Source organism: Saimiri boliviensis, chromosome 17 (genome assembly GCF_048565385.1).
Source record: "Saimiri boliviensis isolate mSaiBol1 chromosome 17, mSaiBol1.pri, whole genome shotgun sequence".
NCBI classification, from domain to species: Eukaryota; Metazoa; Chordata; class Mammalia; order Primates; family Cebidae; genus Saimiri; species Saimiri boliviensis.
Window position 1 is genome coordinate 38268297 of NC_133465.1, and position 25270 is coordinate 38293566.

A 25270-nucleotide genomic window follows, 5' to 3' on the forward strand; every position below is an offset into this window, starting at 1 on the left:
TAGGAATTCTGATACTGGCCACTAGGAAGAACACTTGTTTTGCACCTGAGGCTGTGCTACATGCAGGTGCAGCCAGATAGGGACCTTGGGAAAGGCTAGCAGATATGGGTGCTCAGATCAGACTAGCCCCATTCCATGGGCTAGATAGCCCTTTTCTGTCTAGGTCTGACAGTCCATTTAGGCCAAACCAACCTTGCAGAACAGGGCAAACCTAGGAGGACTGGTGTCCTTAGCCATGCTCCACTGCAGTCCTTCTTATGCCAGACCATCTGGGCTCTGCACAGGCTGTAATTCTATCCCTGCCAACTCTCCAAGAAGCTCTCCAAACCAGCTCAAATGTCTGCATGAGTTGTAGGATCTTCTGCAGATAGAATTCTGGACGTCAGTGGTAAGAGTAGGCCACTCCATACCTGTTTAACTCACCTCTTTCCTACGAGCTGCCCCAAGCCAGGGGTAAGTCCTGGTCCTGGGCAATCTCATACAGTGTTTGCAGTTTTCTGTGCTTTCAGCTTAGGGTCTGGATCCTTTCTCCATTTGCTCTCAATGCCTTGCTTCTGAAGATCTGCTTAGAGTGTACCAGTCTTCTTAATTGTCTGATCTCTTGGTGTGAGAAGGTCTTTCTGGCCATGTCTAGCCAGCTCTTCTCCCTTATTTCTTATTGACCTGCACAATCTTTCTATTTCTTCTTTGATTTAGGTTGTGTTCTTATAGTCAGAGTTTACTTCTATTTTGTTATATATCTATTAAAAATGTTTATCGTAAATTGTATTGTATATATTTTAGGTTTACACCATGATATTACAGGATACATATAGAGAGTAAAGTGATTACTATAGTGAAGCCATTTAACTTATCTATCATGTCACATAGTTACATTATTATAGGTGACAAAAACAGCTAAACTCTACGTATTTAATTAAAATACAATATATTTTACTATCTATAGTCCTCACATTGTACATTAGTTTCCTAGACTTGTTTATCCTACATGTAGACTACTTCATATCTGTTGACCTTTTTCTCCCCACTGTCATCCTTCACCCCTACCCTTGGTTAATCATTGTTTTATTCTCTAATTTTATATACTTGACAACTTTTTTAAAAGATTTTACATGTTTGTAACACCATGAAATATTTTTCTTTCAATGTTTGGCTTATTTTGCTTAGCATAATGGTTCCCACGTCTATCCATGCTGTAGCAAATAGCAAGATCTCTTTATTAAGGTTAATAATATTCCTTTTAAACATAAGACACATTTACTTTGTCCCTTTATCCATTGATGTACACTTAGATTATTTTCATATGTTGATTATTGTGAATAATGCTGTAATAAATATGGAAGTGTAGATGTCTTTATCAGGTGGTAATATTTCATTTTCTTGAGGGTTTTCATCTAGTAAAGGTATTGCTGGGTCATAAAGTACTTCTGTTTTTAATTTCTTTAGAAACCTCCATAGTGTTTTCCATACTTGCTGTATCAGTGTACATCCCCACTAACAGTTTACTAGGTTTCTTGTTCCTCTACACTCTCGCCAACCTTTGTGCTCGCTTGTCATTTTGATAATAGCCATCCTAAAGGGTATGAGGTGATATCTCATAATGAGATAATTTACAGTTAATTTGCATTTCCTAATGATTAGTGAGGTTGAGCACATTTTCATATGCCTGTTGGCCATTTTTATGTCTTCCTCAGAGAAATTATTTTCAGATCCTTTGTCCATTTTTTATTCAGGTTATTATTTTCTTGCAATTGAGATGTAAGTATTTAAAATAAATTTTTGATATTAATCATTCATCAGATATTAGCTGTGCAAATATTTTTCCCGGTCTGTAGGCTGCTGTTTTATTTTGTTGATTGTTTCCTTTGATGTGCAGAATCTTTTTAGTTTGATGTAGTCCTATTTATTTACTTTTGATTTTGTAGCTAGACTTTTGGTGTGATATCCAAAAAACCATTGCCAAGACCAGTATCAAGGAAGATTTTCCTTATATTCTCCTTTAGGGTTTTTATGATTTCAGTTCTTACATTGGGGCCTTTTATTCATTTGACTTTATTTTTGTGCATGGTGTAAGATAAGAGTCATATTTAATTCTTTTGCATGGAGAAATACAGTTTTCCCAGAACCATTTATTGAGGAGACTGTCTTTTCCCCACCACAGCCTCTTGGTGCTCATGTCAAAAATTTGTTGACCATACATGTTTGAATTTCTTCTGTGCTCTCACTTCTATTTCATTGGTCTTTGTTTCTGTTTTTAGGCTAGCACAATATTAATTTGATTAATATAGCTTTGTAATATAATTTTACATCACAAAGTGTCATGCTTCCAACTTCATTTTTCTTTTTCAGTATTGCTTTGGATATTCAGGATTTATTTGTGATTCCATAACCACTTTAGGATTCTTTATTCTATTTTTGTGAAGAATAATACTGAAATTTTGATAGGGATTACATTAAATCTCTTCATTGCTTCAGGTAATATAGATGTGTTAACATTAATTCTTCCTATCCATGAACATGGAATATCTTTTCATTTATTTTTGTCTTCATTAATTTTTTTCATAATTGCTTTATAATTGTAGTGTACAAATCTTTTACCTCATTGGTTATATTTATTCCTAAGTACAGTTTGTGTCAATGGTGGATTAGTTTCAGAACGCCTGCAGTTGCAAAACTTCACATATATTCAAATCTCCAGTTGGCCATTCAGAAGTTGTGTATACAAAAATCAGTCTTTCATATATACCCAGGTTTTGCATCCTGTGGATACTACATTTTCGATCCATGTTTGGTGCAGACACATGACCCATGAATACAAAGGGTTGACTATATTTTTAAAAATTCACATAGAAACTCACCCATGCAGTTTAAGCCCAAGTTATCCAAGGGTCAAGTACATATTTTTTAATGGTATTGTAAACAAGATAGTTTTCTTGAATTTTTTTCAGCTAGATTGCTATTTGTATGTAGAAATGCTACTGATTTTTGTATGTTGATTTTGTATTAAGTTTATTACTTTTAATAGATTTTTGTGGAATATTTTGAGTTTCCACGTATAAGATTACGTTAACTGCAAACAGAGAAAATTTACCTATTTTTTTCTTATTTGGAAGCTTGTTACATCTTTTTCTTACCTGTTTGCTTTTGCTGGTAATTCCATTACTATGTTGAGTAGAAATAGTGAGAGTAAGCATCTTTGTCTTTTACTAGATCTTGAAACATTTTCAGTTGATCCCCATCAATAATGATGTTAGTAGTGAATATTTCATAAATGGCCTTTATTATGTTGAGGAGCTTTTCTACTATACCTAAGTTGCTCAAAGTTTTTATCAATTAAGGATGCTAAACATTGTGAAATGGTTTTTCTGTGTTAACTGAGGTAGTAATGTGTTTTTTTCCTTCAGTTTGTTAATGTAATGTATCACATTGATCAATTTGCGTATGTTAAACCAAACTTGCATGCCAGGGATATATCCCACTTGATCATGATGTATAATCTTTTTGATGTATTGTTGGGTTTCATTTGCTAATATTTTGCTAAGGCTTTTTGTATCAATGTTCATTAGAGATATTTGGCCTCTACTTTTATTTTCCGGTGGTATTTTTGGCTCAGATATGAAAGTGATACTCACCCCATAAAATATGCTTGGAAGTATTCTCCGTAGCTCTTTTTTTGTAAGAGTTTTAGAAGTATTGGTAATAATTTTTTGAATGTTTGGTAGAATTTCTTTCTTTGGTAGAAATTTGGAAGAAATGGTATAATTTCTAAATTCTACCAAACATTCAAAGAATTATTACCAATACTTCTAAAACTTTTCTTTTGTTGGAAGGTTTTTAATACCTTCTTTAATCTCTTATTATTGTGCTGTTCAAGCTTCCTAATTATTCTTGATTTAATTTTAGTAGATTATATTGTTTTAGAAATTTATTAATTTCCTCTAAGTTATCTAATTTGTTAGCATATAATTATTTATAATATTCCTTTTAAATCCTTTTTATTTCTGAGACAACTGTTACGATGTTTCCACTTTCATTTCTGATTTTAATTATTTGAGTCTTTCAGGGTTTTTGGGTTTGTCTGTTGCTTTTGGATAGAAAGTTCTATATACGTCTTTTAGATCCATTTGCTCTAAAGTGCAGTTGAAGACCAGTATAAATTTACTAATTTTTTGTGTGGTTAATCTATTTGTTGTTGAAAGTGGAATATACAATTCTCCTAGTATTAGAGTATTTCTCTCGAATTCTTCCTTCATGTCCATTAATATTTGCTTCATATGTTTAGTTGCTCCAATGTTGGGTGCATAAAATTGTTGTGTTCTTTTGATGAATTGACCCCTTTATCATTAAATAATGATGTTTTTGTCTCTTGTAACAGTTTATGTCTTAAAATCTATTTTAATCTTACGTAAATATAGCCACCTCTTCTCTCTTTTGGTTACTTGTTGCATGAAATATTTTCTTCATTCCTTCATATATAGCCTATGTGTGTCCTTAAAGCTCAGATGGATCTCTTGATGGCAGAACATACTTGAATACATTAAAAATCTACTCAGTCATCTTTTGTCTCTTGATTGGGAGTATTTAATTCACTTATATTCAAGATTATTATTGATAGGTAAGAAATCACACTTGACATTTTGTGAAGTTTCTTTAGTTGTAATGTTTGCCTGTTATGTTTGCAACTATGTCAGTGGTCTGGGCTGGGGAAGTCTGTGATGACAGTGGTGTAGTTTTGGTGTGGGTATGGTCATTTATCTGGTTTATGGGCCAAATACAGGCAGGCTGAATGGCAATGCCTTTAGGGAGGTACAGCCATGACTGTACTGGTTGTCAGGCCTACCAACCATGTGGCAGGGCAGTCTCTCTGGTGGGAAGAGCCAATGCCAGACAGACTGTCAGGCCAAGTGCAGGAACAGATAGGCACAGTAGGCTGGTTAACTGTGCGGTGTTTTTGTTTTCAGTAGGTGGGGCTGCCACTCTGCTCGTTGTCATGCCTGATGTGTGTGCACATAGGTGTGGTGATTTGTGCACCAGTTCAGCAGCTTAACTACTGTCCAGTTACACCAATTTTCTGGAGTGATTCTCTGTGGGTTGTATTGAAGTGGTGTCTCAATTCTTTCATCCATTCTAGGTTCCATGTCATTTGTTGTAACACAAATGAACTTGGGACATCATATTAAGTAAAACAAGCCATATACATAAAGAGAAATACCACATGATAACACTCACATTTGGAATCTAAAAATACAATAGCTTGATATTATAAGTAGAGTGTGGAGGATAGAGAGAGGTTGGCAAATGGGTACAAAGTGCATCATAATGGGAAGAGGAAGTTCTGGTGTTCTATTGCACAGTGGGATAAACAGGACTAAAAGTAAGGTATTACATATTACAAAATAGTCAAAGGAGAGGCATTTGAATATTATCACCATGAAAAAATGTTAAAAGAATGAGGAGATGGGTATGGTAAGTACCCTGATTTGATCATTACGAAACATATATCTTTATTGAAATATTATATTGTATATCATAAATATGTACAATTATAATGTGCCAATTAACAATATTTGAATTCTTTGTCAGGCATTTCAAGGATCTCTATTTCTTTGAAATTTATTTTCTAGAGATTTTTCTTCCTTTGGTGATATTATGATTTTATATTCCTTATGCATTTGCACACTTGTCTGTGCACCTGAAAGAGGAATCACCTCTTCCTGACTTTATGGACTGGCTTTGGTGAGAAAATATCTTGCCTCTAGGTAGATGCAAGGGTGCTGGCTAAGAGAGGTATATACCAATATCTGGTCCAGAATTTGGATATACATGTTGGCAGACAGTGTCAGGGCTCCATCTGAGGGTAAAGATTATAGTGGTGGCTTTGGCTCTAGTAGATGACACAATGCAAGGTCTGGCTGATTGGGAGACATATCATCATGAGCTCTGGACAGCTGTCAGCTGGATTCAGCATTCACAAAGACTGCAGAGATCTTCTCTTGTGACATGTGTGGGTGTCCATGAGACAGCAAGGACTTTTCAGGTTCTCAGCATTGAAGGAATTGAAATTTTTCTACCTTTCTTTTTCTTCATGTAGAGGAATTGCATCTAAAGGAAACTCTCTTGGCACTGAGGTTGAGGCAATGCAGGTAAAATGCTTCTTGCCATTTCTATGCCATGATCCTTGTTTTGTTGTTGTTCTACTGAGTGGCTGCAGCTTTTTATTTGTACTATGTAGCTCTTCCAGAGCTATTTTAATTTCTGACTAACTGTTAAAATTGTTGGGTTTTGGGCAGGGAAGTGAGTAAGGACTTTTTAGCTTTCCATTTTACTTATGTCACTTGTCAAGCCAATTTTAGAAATGCAGTTATTATGCTTCATTGTTTAACTTAATGAAAGTCCACATAACATAAACAGTTTCTAAGTTTGAAGGTAAATGAAACACTCTGATGAAGATTTTTATGTTATGTGAAATAAGCCAGGCAGAGAAAGACAAACATCACTTTCTCACTTATTTTTAGAATCTAAAAATCAAAACAACTGAACTCTTGAACATAGAGAACAGCAGGATAGTTACCAAAGGCTGAGAAGGGTTGTGGGGGGTTTGAGAAGGTGGTGGGGATGGTTAATGGACACATACACACACACACACACACACAAAACAGAAAGAATGAATAAGAACTACTATTTGATAGCACAAACTAACTATAGTCAATAATAACCTCCTTATATGTTTAAAATAAATAATATAATTGGATAGTTTCTATTTGCTATTAACAATTTTTATAACTTTGGGAAAGCTGATTAATATTGATAGTTATTCCTTAATTTGAATATTAATATTAAATGAAATATTTTATTTAGAAGATCTAGCATAAGCATAGGACAAGGACTGAATAATGAGAGATATTATTATTACTTTGGAAAATATTAAGACCATGAAATAAAGGGTGGCTGAGGGGTGGCTCTTGACTGAAAATTTGTTAGAAGGTACTTTCCGATATGACAGTTAAGTTCTATGTCTTGATCTAAGCGTTTTGGAAATACTTTACACCTTGACTTAAGTCATTTGTGTATGTGAAAGTTAGTCATATGGTGTACTTGTGATTTATGCATCTTATGATGTAGTTCCCTGAGGGTTCTGATGTACTGGTGATTCAGTTGTTTCATCAGCTCTAGTTTCCATGTCATTTGTTTTATATAAATGAACCTGGAGTACATCATATTAAGTAAAATAAGCCATACACAAGAAAAGAAATACCATATGATAACACATGTGGAATGTAAAAAAAAAGTTTGATATTATATAAGCAGAGGGTGGAGGATAGAGAAAAGTTGGTCAATGGGTACAAAGTTACGACATAATGGGAGGAATAAGTTCTGTTTTTCTATTGCACAATGGGATAATACGGTTAAGAGTAAGGTAAATATGTAAATTAAATATGTGATGTAAATATGTAATATGTGTACTTTTTGAAAGCTGTCTATTATTTCTTCATTGCTCCGACTTCAGAATCTTCCTAAACATTGATGTGATTATCTGAATAAAACTGATATATTAGTGAAATGTATAAAAATAAACCAGTGTAGTTACAGTATAATGTATTTGCCTATATTTGTGAGTGAGAAGTAGCAGTTTTAAAAATTATAAGACGCAGTTTGCTTTGATTATAATGTTTTATATTTTAATTGTATAAAATTTGCAAAATGAAAATGTAAAAACCCACAACAAAAATAATAACATAAAAATAACTTGCAATGTTATCACCTAAAAATAGTATTTTGTTAAATAAACTTTTTGCACCTATGCATATATATTCTTATATATCTCCCATATATTTTAATAATATATGATGTCATACTTGTGTAACTCACACTATTTTCATTTAATAAAGTATTATATTCTTTGCATTTTAGATAGGTTTACATTATTTTTAATACCTTTGAAATTCATAGTATGAGCATATAACTTATAAATAATATCTTCTTCTGGCATTTAGATTGTTTCTCCTTTGATTTGACTTAATTATAGTCATGCTGCAAGAAACTTTGTCTGTAAAATATTTAGAACATCTACCTAGTAATACAATTGCTGGAATAAAATATATGTACATTTAAAAAATTTTCATAGCTATCCCCAAATTACCCTTCAAGAAACTTGCAGTTATTTATATTCCTGTCTAAAGTGAATCAGAAGCCATTTCCCCACATGCTTGTCAATGCTGAATACTAAAAAGATTAAGCTTTGCCAAATCGATAGGCAAAAGAATTTGTTCATATTGTGTTGGTTGCTAATGGTGTTAAACTATATTTTACTTTCTACAATTACTACATTTACTTCTGCCTGCTTTATCTGTCACAGTCTTCATGTTATTATAACTGAGTTGCATAAGCTAGTTAAATAAGGTTTCAAGATTTTATTTGGACAACAGTATTATGGAATAAACACTGTTGCTCTACGATTTGGTCAAAGGACAACAAGTGGTTAAAACTCCACATGAAACTGTATTCTCATATTACATAATGCCCCTGCATCACAACTCAGTAGAGATCTCTCTAATAAAAATAGTGTTGTTGTTTTTTTCTCCTTTAGTGAATACAAGGTGTCAAACCCTGGGATATTTTTAAGTGAAAATATATTTGTTCCCCATCCACTCTGTTGGAGAACAAATGGTGAGACCTAAACATAGCAGACAATCTTTCGTGGTCTTCTTTCTGACTACTATTTTGGAGGTTGGTAGTAACCATTGAGCTATAGAAAAAGCCATGATGTACTAAATATAGTAAAATATTGCCTTAAACATAGGTGGTTTTGGAATTCGTACATAGACTTGGGGAAAAAGGAAAAGAAACGGTGGCCTCTGGAATTTGCTGGGCCCCACTAAATTATTTCTAGGGCCCCTTAATTATGTGAATACTTTTATTAAACAATGTATTATAAAATTCATGGTTCATGTAAAGTATAGGAATTTATTGACAAAGTTGGCAAAATGGATAGAGAATACATGAGCGTGTATTCATTTGCTTACTATCTTATTAGTCAGTACTGGTGAAAAATCTTGGTATTTTCCAAGAAACCCCTTTTACGGTTATGGTCCAGAAGCCATCTCTTTATTTTCTTTATGTTTAGCTGCACAGTTTCTGCCTAATTTCTAATCTATCAACAGAAAGGTAGCTACATTATTTCTCATGCAATGTTATTGCTTAAAATGATATGGCTCTTTGGAATTCAGATTGAAACCATATAGATCTCCTTGGCTCTTCAGTTTCTAGTATCATTTGTTTAATGTTGGTTACACAGTCACGATGCTATATTATCCATTCTCCCACCAGTGACCACTGGCTTCCAATGAATTTCTCGAGGTTGTTCTTGTGCTTTGATGTGACCACAAATGCAAGTTTACCCAAAGTATGCAGGAAAATATGAATAATAATCAATTTTCTGGTCATATTAAATTTATTATTTGGAATTATATAGCATAATGTAAAAACATATTTTTTCTTGAATGCTTTAGACCATGACTATTGGATTCCTAGAGTGATTTCTGTTAATGTTGACAGTACTGATACCTTCTGCTCTTGCATGGAGATAGGTAAGAGTTTTCAGGAAAGAGTGAGAAAACTGATCCCATTCATGCAAGTAATGTCTGTCTCTCTACTTATCATAAATTAAGACCCGTTCAGGAGAGAACAATGTCAGCACATCGATGAAACACCAGTGAAGGTAACAAAAGAGCCCATTTATTGCAGTGCAATGGTCTGAAAATCCCTTGAAGGAGATAAGGAGGACTGTTAGACAGTAAGTGCAGAGATAACAATGTGTATCGAGTGTCAGACCTGGATTTAGCCATGAGAGGCATCAGGTAAAGGCATCTGCTCCAAAGCCTGCCATGATTGGGTGCTGTAGATTCAGGCAGCACCATGGTTAGAAAATAAACCAGTGAGAACCAGCACATACATACAAATGTGTAGATTATGCCAAAGGCCAGCAATGGAACATCCCATTGGAAGCACTGACATATGAGATTTCTTATAAGCATACTTCTACATCTGCTTTCCCTTGAAATTTAGAGTTTGAGAAGCTATATACATTTCAGGTTTCTAGTTAATATGAAGGATTAGGGTTATTTCAGATGTCTTTCCTGAATTTATACAAGTAAACATGCTATTTTTTTACAATTGTTATTTCTTCTCTATTGAATTGACTACCCATTTCCTAGTTTAACAATCATTATGCTTTATCTAGAAATACTTTATGGGGTGGGGGGCAAGCCTTCTTTGATCACTTTGCTAGGGCCTAAGAAGATCTCTAATTATATTATATTTAAATATTTCGTTGACTTTTAAATTTAGAAAAATGGAATCCCACATCTCTTAGGATGGAGAAGACACAAATTACCGTAATTATTTAACTTCTATGAAATATTTTTACCATGTAGAAGTGCCCTTTTCATACCCTGTTTATCCGTTTCAACTCTCATTTCAATGCTCTGTCCAAATCTTCCTGTTGCCTTGAGTTTCCTTTTGTTTGTTTTTTCTTACTTATTCTCTAAATTTCCACAGGTCTTGATCATTTGAAATTTCTAATGATTTTCTAAGTACAGCTTAACTAGAAACTTGATATGTGCTGGTTTGTGTGTGCATGTTTAGGAGAGTGGTTATTTAATAGATCATAGCATCCTGAATCTTGAAGCCTTGGTCTAGAATCATGGCTATAATATCTACTAGCTATGGGCAAGTTGCACAACTTCACATCGCTGCATTATTTCTTCTGTAAAACAAATTCCTTGCAAGCTTATTTTGTGACCTATGTCATATACATATAATGTAAAGTGCCTCGTTCTGACAAGTGCTCAGTTTATTTCTGACTTTTTCTCTCCTGGTTGTTGATTATGTTTTTACAAAATAAAGTTTTTTTTTCTTTTTTAACAAGTGGTATTGGTTACATTGCAAGCATCTTGTAAAATTAAATGTCATATGTTTAGCACAAAGCAAACACTTGGTCCAGAGAGAGTTGGGGCATAGTTTCTAAAAAGTGTATCTAAAAAAAGTGTATCTAAATAAAGTGTATCTAAATTAGGGTTATTTTCTTGCCTTGCTTTTTTGCTTTAGTGATGCTTCCCCATCTATATATATTGTTGTTGTATTTTTTTAAATATTCAAACTTTGTCTTCGCTCTTCTAGTTATGTTAAAGACTAAGCTGGTTGTGAATTGGCCATCATTAAATAGCCTAGGAGAATTGTAGGGTGCAGAATGCTCTGTATTTATTAGCAGAAAACTAAATTGCTGGCTTTACAAAGAACATGACTTGTGCAAAGGGGTGATTATAATCTTGTTTTGATGGCTTCTAATGAAGCATAATTTAATATTGCTCACCTAGTGCCTGATGTTAATTGTATTCCCTTTAGCTAGAGGCTACTCAGTTCCCTGACATACCCAAAGACAGTATTTGGGTGAAAAAAAAGTAAGATTAACTGGAAGCAGTAAATATCTACATTTATCTGTTTTCAGGAGTTCATTCTGATGCTATTTATAGGAGTTAACCAGTCATGAAGTTTGACTCTCTAAGAGGTAAAATATCCAAGTGGTCAAGTAATGCAATGATTATGGTTTTATCAGCATGCTTAACTATTTGTTCTAATTCCAGCTGTGATGATTATGTATTCCGTTGTTCAAGGGCACATTTCCTTGCTTACAGGAGGGAAAGGTTCTCTTTTGAAACTGTGCAGCAGTGGCACACAGCTGAATCTCCTTTGTTACTTGTCCAGAAAGTTTAGTCTTTAAATCTTTTACCTCAATCACAAAAGACAATTCCCCAATGGAGAAATTAGAAAATCACAAAATATTCTGAACACTTCTGGAAATTATTTTATTTTCTCATGTATGAGATAGCTAGTTGGGGTTGTTGATGAAACCATGCCTATAATAGTTTAGGAAATACACTATTATTAATTCAATATTGCTGTGCATTTATTTATAAACACAGCATTAATGGAAAAGTAATATTATTGAGTGGAAAATTATTAAAAAATGACAGATAAGGATATAACATCTATCCTACAAAAATGTTCTTACAAAGTGTTAAGAAATAGGCAAAATATCTGAAAGAAAAATGGAAATAGGCAATTGACAGAAAAGAAAAACTAAAGGGTCATCACAAGAAATAATACAGTTGAATTCAGTACTGATCAGAGGCTTATAAGTTAAAGTAACCATGAGATACCACTTTTACCCAATAGAACAGCAAAATTTAAAAGAAATGATAAGAACTGGTGCTGACAGAGGTATGAAAAAAAGTACAATCCCATGAATGTCTTCTGGACATATAAATGGTAATCCCATTTTTAGCAACACTAACTAAAATTAAAATACCTTTAACTTCAGGAATCCCACTCTGGGGAGTTTATCCCAAATAGATAAAAGTCTTAGTCAAAGGTTTTAAACATAGGCACATTTATGAAAGCAATTTCTTTAGTGTACCCTTAGGTAAAGCAGATGACTGTCAATAGGTGAATGGCTAAGTGAACCATGTGTACTCACAAAATGAAATATTATGTAACCATTTAAAACTAGAATTGTATCAGTTGAAACAACAATTTTCGTTATCACTGAATAAGCAATATAAAACACAATTGTTTATCAAAATATTTTCTACAATAAATATGCATATTAACACAGGCATTTTTACTTTGCACATAACTATGAATATTTGCAAAATGTATTATTTTAAATCATTCTTATATACGATTAAGCGGGGAACAACGTATGGAAGAAAACAAAGATGAGTACCAGGTTTTTAAAATGGGTACCAATGATTTGTAGTGGAAAGTGGAAGTGGATAGAGGAGAGGAAAAGAGGAAAGTGAGAGATAAGTAAAGAAAAATCTAAAGCAATAAAAGAAAAAGAATGTGTATTACAATGCCAATACTATGTAGGTGATAATGCATGTACCAGTGCATATATGTTTATAAATATTAGAAAAACATGTTAACCAATATCTAATGACTTAGGATGCATATGATGTATAATGGAGATAATAAAAACAAGTTGTTCAAAATTCAAGATATTAACTCTCTTGGAAGAGGTATGATTTTGAGTAGGATTAAGAGATGAGGAATACAATCAAAGAAAAGCACCTAAGGTCTCCAAGGTATTACCAATGTTATAAGATTATTAATTTTTATATTTTATGTATAAATGATATATATTGGCTTACATAAGTAAAATACAACATAATATTATAATACATTTTTACATGCAATATAAAAATAACCAACTAAATGATGATATGTATAACATTCATTTTTATATAGATATAAACAAAAACAAACTTAAAACTTTTTAAAACACACACACACACACACACACACACACACACACACACACGGTCAAAAGATACATGTATCATATAGGTTTCTAGTTAATATGCAATGCATGAAGACAGAAGAGTTGTGCAGTTAGTCTATCAAGGCTTTAAACATTGGTTAATGCTTCAGAATTAAGCATAATGAGGTTTAGTTATCAAGCAGATAAAATTTTGTTGTTGTTTTGCCTTTACTCACATTTCTATTGTATTATCTCCTTTGTATAACAAGCATTACTCTGACTTCTGTTACAATTTGAAAACAAAAATACTTATGTAACTAAAATGATACGGTTGCTATACAAAACCAAACATCTTTTTTTTTTTTTTTTTTTTTTTTTGAGATGGAGTTTTGCTCTTGTTACCCAGGCTGGAGTGCAATGGCACGATCTCGGCTCACCACAACCTCCACCTCCTGGGTTCAGACAATTCTCCTGCCTCAGCCTCCTGAGTAGCTGGGATTACAGGCACACGCCACCATGCCCAGCTAATTTTTTGTATTTTTAGTAGAGGCGGGGTTTCACCATGTTGACCAGGATGGTCTCGATCTCTTGACCTCGTGATCCACCCGCCTCGGCCTCCCAAAGTGCTGGGATTACAGGCTTGAGCCACCACGCCCGGCCTAACCAAACATCTTTTATACTCTCTAAATTCAGCTCAAATTGAATCCAAATTAAAAAATCATAACAATAAGATCAGAAATTAAAGAAATAGAAAATAAACCATAGAGAAGAACAACTCTATTTCTTTGAATGAAAAATAACTTAATAAAATAGATGATATTTTAAGGGACCAAAAATGAGTTTAGAAATAATAAAGAAACTGTATCCAAGGTAATTACATATACTATAAAAATCATAAGGTAATCTATGCCAATAAGTTTGATAGTTTAAGGAAAATAGTTTTCTAGAAAATTATAACTCCCAAAACCTACACAAGGAGACATAGTATATAGACAATATTATGACTTAAAAAAAAAATGGATAGTAAAAACTTTTTCTGAAAAACACTAGGCCAAACTATTTCATTAGTTATTCCCATCAAAATAAAGGAACTAATAATTTTTGACTTGTATAATGTATTACAAAAATAAAATAGGTCAGGTCTCTAATTCCTTTGATGAGGCTGGTATTATCTTGTTATAAATATTGATCAAGGGCATTACTAACAAAGAAAACTGTATGTAATTCTCATTTATCAACACAGGAGAAAAGCATGAATAAAATAATAGCACTTCAAATCAAGGAATGAAAAAATGATCTAACATTAATGATTTGACACAATACATCTGTTAATGTTATTTACCATATGAGCAGATTAAGGAAAAATACTACATGATTATTTCAAAAGATGTAGAAAAAATGTATTGCAATTCAAGTGTCATACAAGATAAAAGAAAAACTTTTAATGAAGTAGAAAATAAGGAAACTTTCTTAGAATGACATATGAGAACCAGTTGTTGACAAGATGTGGATGTCTACTATCACTGTTTCTACTGAATATTGTATTTAGGGCCCTTATCAGGACAATAAGACAAGACACTGTACTGGAATGCTAAGGGTATTATTATCTTGCTTGGTTAGAAAAGAAAATTAAGGCAAAGAAAAGTAACTTGTTAAAGATCACAATAATAAGGGTTGGAAATTTTTAAAAAACACACTTTTTTTCTTTCCAGATGACATGAATGTTTATAGCAAAAATGCAAGAAACTATAGATAATCTGTTGAAACTAATAGGAAAGCATTCAACAATTGTTAGAGACAGCACAATGTACAGAAATTAATAGTATTCTTTAAAAAGCAGTATCATAATCAATGATAACCTTATGTTAAAAAAAGATAACATTCATCAGACTGTCATAAATTGTAAAGTTATCAGGTCTATAACTACAAAAAAAGACACTGTGATGGAGAAAATTAAAAATCTTTACTGTAAAACTTATGAGAAGATGGAAGTTAAAGTTAAACATAACATTCTTGGATAAGAAAACAGTATTGCGATAGTTTTAATTCTCTCTAGTTATTTAAAACATATAATTATAATTAAGTTATTGACAATAGCACCCCATTGTGCAATCATAAATGTAATGAAAATATTTAGGAATATGTGTATATATTTTGAACCATTATAGTAGCACTGCTAAGGTTATTGTAATCTTGCTTGGTTAGATAAGGAAATTGAGGCAAAGAAAAGTAACTTGTTAAAGATCATAGAGGTAGAAAATACTGAAACCCAGATTTAATTCAGGCAGTCTCACGGTCTGTGTTATATTACTTCTAAATCGAAGAAATACTTTTTAAAAGTTAAAAAAGAAACTCACTTTCCTCTATGCACATATAATAAACATTAAATACAACACTGTTTTACTTAAATGTTTGTGTATGTAATATTCCAAAATATTTCACAGTATATTTGTGATTTATGCTAATTAAAGCATCTTTCACTTTTACAAATTGAGTTAATGCAGAGAGTTCTTGAATTGGAAATGATTTTACAAATTTCTCTTACAACAGACTTTCACTCAAACTAGTGTGTGCTTCTGTGATCTCTGTGACATAATACAGTTATGACTCAGAGTTTCCGTGCAAGGAAGAGGAGCTGTCCACCTGTCTTCAGTGTCATATTTGTATTCCAATCATTTCTGGAAATGAATATCTACTTTTATAAAAAAAAAAAAGTTTACTGGAAAATGAAGTGATTTTAAGTCATGTTTATAAAGAACACTTTAGCCTATCTGTCTTAGCTCTGTGTATGCATCTTCCCTTACCCTATAAATGTGGTACTGACTAATCTTTCAAGCACCAAACAAACCAACAGGTAAAAGCCAGCTTCTGGTAATAGCCTTGGCCTCAGATTGTTTATTTACCTTACCCTTTAGTCCTTGATCTCTTCTCCTTTACTCTTTGAAGTACTGATTTTGTGCCCCAACTCTTGATGTCTGCCTGGAGCCTAATCTGGAAAGGTGCTGGATACTTTCGAATTCCAACTAATAACTCATTTCTACATGGCAAATCTTGAGCTAATTACTGATGCTAAGTGTTTCTAGACTACATTTTATCAGGTTGTTAAAATATATATTATACTTATTAGACACTAAATTATGAAGATCACTATTTACTGAATGTGTCCTACTTTTCCAGGGACCTTCAAATTCAGACTAGCTGATAACAATTTTTCTTCATGCCCTGACCAGCTCAGTGAGTGTGGATGGCTTCTTCCTTCCTCACCAACAAAATTGACATTATTAGAGTTTCTGTTACACTATTGTCACACATTGAGTGTTCTGTCAGTTTTATCCTTACATTGTATTGGTTTATTTATTTTGTCCTATTACCCTCTTTTAAGCCAGATCTATTCCAAGCCCTTTCTAATCAGTTGAATCTTTTTTTTTTCTTTGAGACAGAGTCTCACTCTGTTGCTCAGGCTGGAGTGCAGTGGCACAATCTCGGCTCACTACAAACTCCTCAACCTCCAGGGCTCAAGTTATTCCATTGCCTCAGCCTCCCAAGTAGCTGGGATTAAAGGCATCCACTACCACACCTGGTTAATTTTCTGTATTTTTAGTAGAGATGGGTTTTCACCATGTTGGTCAGGCTGGTTTCAAACTCCTGACCTCAGGTGATCCACCTGTCTCTGCCTCCCAAAGTGTTGGGACTATAGGTGTGAACCAGCAAGCCTGGCCCCAATTGAATCTCTTAAGAACCACAATGTGAATATTGCACTGATTAACAACCTAGGAGGTGCTTATCAATGGAGTTTAAAAAACTGTGGTACATATACACCATGGAATACTATGTAGCCATAAATAATAGAAAGCTCATGCTCAACATGGATGCAGCTGGAAGCCATCATCCTAAGTAAATTAATGTGGAAACAGAAAATCAAATGCTATATGTTATCACTTGTAATTGGGAGCTAAATATTGAGCATTCATGAACATAAACTTGAGAACAATAGACACTATGGATTACTAGAAAGGGAGGAAGGCAGGGAGACCATGGATGGACAACCTACATATTAGGAACTATGCTCACTACATAGGTAGTAGGATTAATGCCCCAAACCTCAGTATCACATAATATTCCTGTAAAATAAACCTGTACTGTACCCCTATATCTAAAATAAAATTTGAAATTTACAATAAAAAATTTTTTTAAAAAACCAATGAAGCACTTTATTCTAAATTCTTTGAGATAGTTGCTTAAATTAGCACTAGATGATAAATGTTGAGATCTCTGACTGGCACCATATGGTTTAAGAATTCCCTATCCCTACACAGCATCTGTGAGTTTGATACACATGCCTTCTGTGTTCCCTCATGTCACTCATAAGCAAGTATACTAGAATGCAAATTAAACACTCACTGAGGGTAACTGCTTAGCCTACTTGCAGGTAATGTCATTTCTTCTATTCATTTTTTCATATATTCATTTATTCTTTTAGCATACAGTTATGGAAAGCCAATTATGTGGGAGAGATTGTGTTACACAGTAGGAACATAAAGAAATAGAAGATAAGTTTCATTTCTCCAAGGAATTCACAAATGATAGGATGCAAACAAATGAACAAAGTATTATTACAGAGGGTAAAGAGCAGCTTGGAGAGTATAAAAGAGACAGTTCTTGAAAGAGCAGATTGCTCTGTTTTCTCTTTTTAGCAACATAATGCCTGACACAAATAAAGCACAAAATACATATTTTATGAATGAACATCTATTCATAATAAATATCCTCCATAATAAATAATGTATCTCTTGATTAGGGCATTTTCTTTTTCACTATAAACTTTAAAGCCTTCATAATTTTTAGCAATGCCATGAAAACATTCCTTCCAGCTCTGGTGAGGTGTATGCCACCCTTTTGCCAAAAACTGTTGTAATAATATCATAAACTATGGTCCAGTAAACCAAATTCAGTTTTTCATCACCATCTGTGTGCTGTAGGTGTTTACATTCAATTTCCTCCTTTCTTTTCCAAAGTCACAACATCTCACTGGAAAAAGTCATAAGATACCATCTGTGCCCCAAGATCTTTATGTTTCCATTCCAATCTTCAAAATAAAAAAGTATACATTCCAGGAAGTTATTTTATTTTCTCTTGTCATAATTTCTTTGCACTTTGTATTAATCAAGACTTTTTAAATAGACAGGACAGAAACCAATTTTGCTGATGTAAGAATCAAATGAATTTATTAAAATGATTGTATGTTACAAAATTAAGAAGAAAGCTTCACCGCCACAAAGCAGTTTGAGGGTAGGCACCACAGTCCACTACGGAGCAGTGGACTTGTACCAATTCTGTGGACTTGATTTTGTTGTCGTACTCTGGCACTGCTACCCATGGAAATTCAGTATGTTGCTTTGGCCACCTGCCACCAAAACCCATGCTAGGATTGCTAGGATGAACACTCTGATTGTCCAAACCTACATTTCATGTCTATGTCCTAGTGGCTGGATGCTCTGTTAAATGCAGGCTTTTCCAGTCACAAAGGCTTATTGTGAGAGGATTATGAAAACCTAGAGAGCAATTCAGCACTGGGTCTCAAGACAGTGGGGGTGGGGGACAAAAAGAAAATGTTCATTACACACATGTCCCATGTAAGTATATGACAGAGAATAGAAAGATTAATAATTGGGACAAATAAGAACAGAGCATTCCAGGACAAAAGCACATGCACTCATTAGGCTCTGTATCACTATGACCAATAATGAATATATCTCTTTCGTCTAAGGGGGTTCCTATACATCTCTGTATGTGTAATAGATTTTCTACATCTGACACATTTCCTTAAACCTCATAATTCTTGTGAATTTTTTGTATATTGCAGAAAGCTGTGGCATCTTCTATGGGAAGAGGTACATATTGGTGTTACAAGTATTCCATTTTAATTGTAGAAAATAGTGAAGACGCAATATTGAAAAGAGAGAGAAAAAGTTCACGCTATCCTATTACACTCAAATAACCATGAGCCCAGGTTAATGGCTCTCCTTCTAAATATTTATGTCCATGTGTACCTCTAAATTCATAACACAAAAGTATCCATGTATTTGTGGTTTATATTATCATACTATATACTGCTTTTATCTTGACTCTGTAAATTAAGAATTTATCAACTTTTTCATAAATTCTTGATAAATCAATTTATCAAGATATTGCGAAAATATCTTCAATCACAAAATTTCCATATTATTCTGCAGGAATAGATTATTTCTTCTTTTCTTTTTGCTCTTTTCACTTTTTAAAAATTGCCTACTCATGAAGTATTTGAATTTGCCTCTGCCTCCTCAGGAAAATATATTATTTCTATATTTTTGTCTTGCATGCTTTTTGCATACCATCTCTGGACATTTTTATCTTCTAGAGAGATATTACTCAAATCAGGTCAGACCAGTTGACATTTTCACATAATTGGTGAGTTCCTGAGTCAAGAAGACAAATATACCACATCCCCTGCAGGTCATTGAAGCATTTCTCTCGGTGTTCTTGCTTCCAGGGTTTCCAGATGGACTCTTGACCTTCTTGTTAATCAGCAGCAAACCCTATCTAATCCTAGTGCAGGTAGTGGCTGGGTTTTGACACCTCAAACCCTTTTGAGTTTCCAACTATGTGAACACTGTGAAAACTGCTGCTTTGCCTTTTTTGTCCACTCCTCTTGCTAGTCTCTGTTCATAGGGGTGAGCTAATTTCTCTATAGGGAAGAAAGTAAGTGGGTTAAGAAACAGCTGTTTGAGAATTTTGAGATGGAATGGACAAAAAAATTTTTGAGAGATTATCGCTTTTAATCTCTCAAAAATCTACAGCAAGCTGAGATTTTTGAGATGGAATGGACAGAACAGAATGAGTACTCTTGCCACTGTCAGATCTAAGCTGAAATCCCAATGCTTCTATTCAGGAGTTGTGTTTCTATTGGCAAGTTACTCAAATTAGCTGAGCCTCCATATTCTCATCTACAAAATAAAAGTAATACATATCCTAGAATTGTATAATTCTGTTGACCTCATGAACACTAACTCGTATGCAGTAACTAACACAAACTATGTTAACGTATACTGAACACATTGAAACTCACCCTTGAATATTTTTGAAATGGTCTTACCTATTACATTTTAGCTTAACATATTCATAGCAGGTTCTCTTACATAAGTAATTTTAAAAATACTAAAATTATGTTTATTATATTTAAAATTAGCCCCTTTGCTGCGAATGACTAAAGCAACACTATGGAATAAACTAGAAAGTTTACTTTTATAAAAGCGATAATTATTTAATCTCTCCTCTGTGCCTCCACCCTCATTCTTAAAAAGCACAATAGGCTGGGTGCAGTGGCTCACTCCTATAATCCTGGCACTTTGGAAGGCCAAGGATGGCAGATCATGAGGTCAGGAGACCAGCCAGGTCAACAGAGTGAAACCCCATTTCTACTACAAATACAAAAATTAGCCAGGTGTGGTGGCATATACCTATAGTTCCAGCTACTGGGGAGGCTGAGGCAGGAGAACCGCTTGAACCTGGGAGGTGGAGGTTGTGGTGAGCTGAGACCTTGCCACTGCACTCCAGCCTGGATAACAGAGCAAGACTCCATCTCAAAAAAAAAAAAAACAAAAAAAAAAAACAAAAAAAAAAAAACAGACAAACAAACAAAAAAAAACAACCAAAAAACCAAAAAACTCACAATATATACTGAACTGAAATGTACTAGAATACAGACTCTGACCAAATTTTAGCTACACAATAAGCCTTTAAAATATTGGCTGCATCTATTTCCATATAGAACATTAAAGATTTGGATTTTTCTTTCCTTCTTTTTTAATCAAAACGTAAGCAACTTAAATTTTGACATAACCTATCCCTTTTTCACATAGGCACATGTGAACATTTTTTCTCTAACATAATTAGGTCCAACAATTTTTTTTTCTGCTTAGTGGCCTTTCTTTAGAAGAGTGGGTATATTGTTTCATAAGCACTGCAACTTAATGATAGCTAGCATTTGAAAATAACTTAAATTTGAAGTTATTTTGCATGGCACATTTTGATATCAAAATTAATTCACTCTTGTGTATAGGAAAGATAATATTTTTATTACTGATAGTATCATTATCATCATCATCATTTCCCATCTTATGTCTAAATGGACTAAAAATCTAATCAACTCAAATCCTGACTTGGGATCACACAGAGACTGACCCTCAAAATGTGTGCCTGTTAATACCAGTGGTCATGCTTTTTTCATGAAGCTAAATGACCTCACAAAGGAGGCTGTAATGAAAATATTGTCTTCTGTTTACATTTGGAAAATTCACTATAGATTGATAGATGATAAATACAGATATATATGTATGTGTAATGTATTTGTATTAATTATTGTTTAAAATACTGTTTTTTTTTTAAATGGCATGGTTCTGTGCACCATGAGGGCTTATCTATGATCTTCATTCACTTGCATTTCTTTTTAGAACCTACAGTGTTGTAAATCACTCAAGTAAAGCCAACAGGGATTATTACTTGCTTTAGCTAATAGTGAAAAAGAACTACTATATCCTGACTTCCGTGCAAATTAACAATTTAAAGATAAATAAGACAAGATTCCTGACTCTGAGTACTCAAAGTAATGTGAACCACTGTAATTCTGGTAATTTTCTTATGTAATGCAATATATGTACATATTAAGTCATGAGAGTGAATTACGCCTGTTGGGGTCACAGAGTTTCCTTGTAAATATGGTATTATAGCGAAGTCTGGATAAATAAGTACCCTTGTGGGACAGATCCGTATGTTTCCTTACATTTGTATATGGGTTCAGAAACCAAAAAAAATTTAAGAAGTGTTGATTTTTTGACAAAGAGAAGGACTGGAATTGTTAAGAGTAACTGGATCAAGTAAGGCCAACCAGCTACTGGCTTATAACCCCTGTGACAAAGTTTAGACTTTATCTTGTATGAAGTTAGGAGCAATCAATGTTTTCCCCCCCAAATTTTATGATTAAATTTGTGTTTTACAGCTTACTTCTGTTAGTAGCATATAAGGAAAAATCCGTATTTTAACAATGTATACATCTTGAAACATACTGATTTAGTTATCCCTTTTCACCCAAAATATGTCTATGAGAGTCTATATTATGGCATTGCACAATTACAAATAGATACTTATTGAATATGACATGTGACTTATCACATTAAATTGAAATCACTGCATTCTATTTCTCTGCTGTATAAAACTGAAAATAATAAGTACACTTATATATGATAGGTTGAATAACTTCAGAATAAAGCCTTCTTGCCTTCTTTTAAGACAAGTAAGATATCTCTGTTCTGTGTGCTTCTAACAACAGACTAATTCTTGCTTCCATAAATTTGATTAGCCATGATTAGTTCCATCTAAGATGTCTTTAACACACATATATTTACTGAATCATATGTAAAAGTAAGTACAATTAAGATTTGTCACCCAAATTAACACTAAGAATATATAAAATGTGAAATATTCCAGGGAAATGAACAAATATTTATTTGGTATTTCCTTTGTTTAAGACAAATTAAGCATATTATCTTAAAGGAAAAAGCAAAGGCAATAGATAGGTTATATGGAATAAAAATTTCCATAAAAAATTTCAAGGTTTGCATTAAGATAAAATAAAATTCTTATATTCCCCCATCATCTCACAAAAATATATTCTCATTCAGAAGCATAAAATACCAAACCATATCTTTGTAATTTCTACTCAATGGTTAAATTAAGAGTAATTAGAATAATTACAGAGAAAATTAGAATAATATTAGAAGCTGTCTCTGAGTCACAGTAAAAGTCATACTGAAGAAACTCTTATCCCTCAAATGCCATTCTTTTCTGGAGCGTACTTTAGTAGTGCACATGTGGTCTTGATGGCCATTAACATTATCTGCAGCTATTAATGGACTAGCCCACCATCATTGGACTTCTATATGGTTTTCCTGATGTTACTCCCAAAGCTGTGGACTCTATGAGTCACCTATGTCATCATGCTGATGGTTTAATAACATCCTTTGAAATCATCATCACTCTTGCCATGGCAATCATAATGGTACTCTATTCTGATTATTCCCAGTGCTTCTATGGCTGACTCAGAAGGGAGTCAATATCACAGATGTTTTAACTCCCCTAGTAGGTATCTAAGAAAGGAATTTGTTTTTCTTAATTACTGCGTTTAAATTTTGGCTCTGCCAGTTTTTACACCTATGATCTAAGGAATTACTTACCCTAGCTGAGCTGAATCTCCTCAATTATGACATAAGAATTATTCCTGACTTTTCTCCTTTCCTCCCCTTGCCCAGCTAACTGGATTTTGGGAAGAGCCACATGAAGCAACAGGCATTTCTTAAGATGAATAGTTAATAGTAGCTTTGTATTTTACAAAACATGAAACTTGAAGTCAAGTTTATGATCTGGAAACAAAGCACCTTGTAATATGAGCAACACTGTATCTTGGAATTGATATGTAATGTTATTTTCCTGAGTGTGCATATGGCATTTACTTAATGCAGTAATAAATAATAGATTCAATGTTCATCTGTAGAGGAAACTGCCAATTTTTCTATGAGTATTTAGTGCACCCTGGTACTAAAAGTCTTTAAACATGTGTTAATATTAAGACTTGGGCTCTTGCCAAATGAGAGTAAATTTAGTTGAGTTTGAATACATCTTACTCAATGGTTATTTAATTATAAAGGAGATAATAAAAAAGTAAAAAATCACAAATGCTTGGTGAGCTGAGGAAACTGAGCTCGTTAAATTTTATCTCTAATAGAAAGACCTCCTGAAGGGTTTCACCAGGTAATCCATAGTGATTCACGAAGAATGCTCTATGTTGCATGCATTTTCTGAATGCAGGTGCCCTGTGGTTTTCCTTCTATGTGGTAATGTGTTGTGGATGCTTGTCAATGAACACCGTATGAGACATTAAATTAAATATGTCTAATACACACAAATTCTGCTTTCTCAAGGCCTAGAATAAAAATGACTGTCATTTATGTGTACATCTACACAAGAGTAAATTATTACAGCCAGTTATAGAGATGCTTGATTTCTCAGAAAGGCCAAATGCAGATAGATAAGAATTACCCTTCTTTCTCCTTCTCTTCTACCATCTCTGAAGTGATAGACAAAACATTCTTTAATTTTAAAATATATCCATAAAAAAGAAGTATAGTTTGAATTACTTTAAAACTTCTCCCAAATTGTTTAAAGAGAGAAATCCTCCAATTAAGGCAGAAAAATGAATGTGAATATCTTACCCTAGGAGGCAGTAGTTTAGTTGGAAATAGTTGTCTAGTACCATTTATTGTGCTGAGGGTTGCCTTCGTAGCATTTGGAAGAGTGCTGCTACCAAGAGAAAAGGGGCCTTAAAGCTGCCATCAGTTGTGAATTAGGTTACAAGGACATTAATCTTACTAAGCACCAAGAAAGATATTGGGTTAATATTAGAAGTTCAACACAGCAACATTCTCAGTTTGTCTGGCCAAGATTGTTAGATTCAGTATAGCCCAAAAAACTTCCTTCAACTGAGGGAAAAGAAATAGTAGTTAACAATTCAGCTTATACTGCAAAATGTTAGCCCTCAAAAGCAAGCCAGAGTGACATCAAATGTCTAAGCCTGTAAACACTGGCAATTTTAGATCCCTGCAGCTAAATATTTACTGCACAACTGTTAAATTACCTTTGTGTAGATCTGAGTGCAGACACTCTTTCATTGTAGGATTTAATAAGTCAGTTCTGATATTGGTAATGAGTCAGTTCTGATACTGGTAATGATGTATGAATGATGTATTTTAGCTATGTTAAGTTTTAAAGCTACAGACCTAAATTTCTGTTTGGAGGTCCATTCAAGATTCTGCCAAATTGAGAATTTAGATAATATTATATGCTGGCATTTTTTTGTTT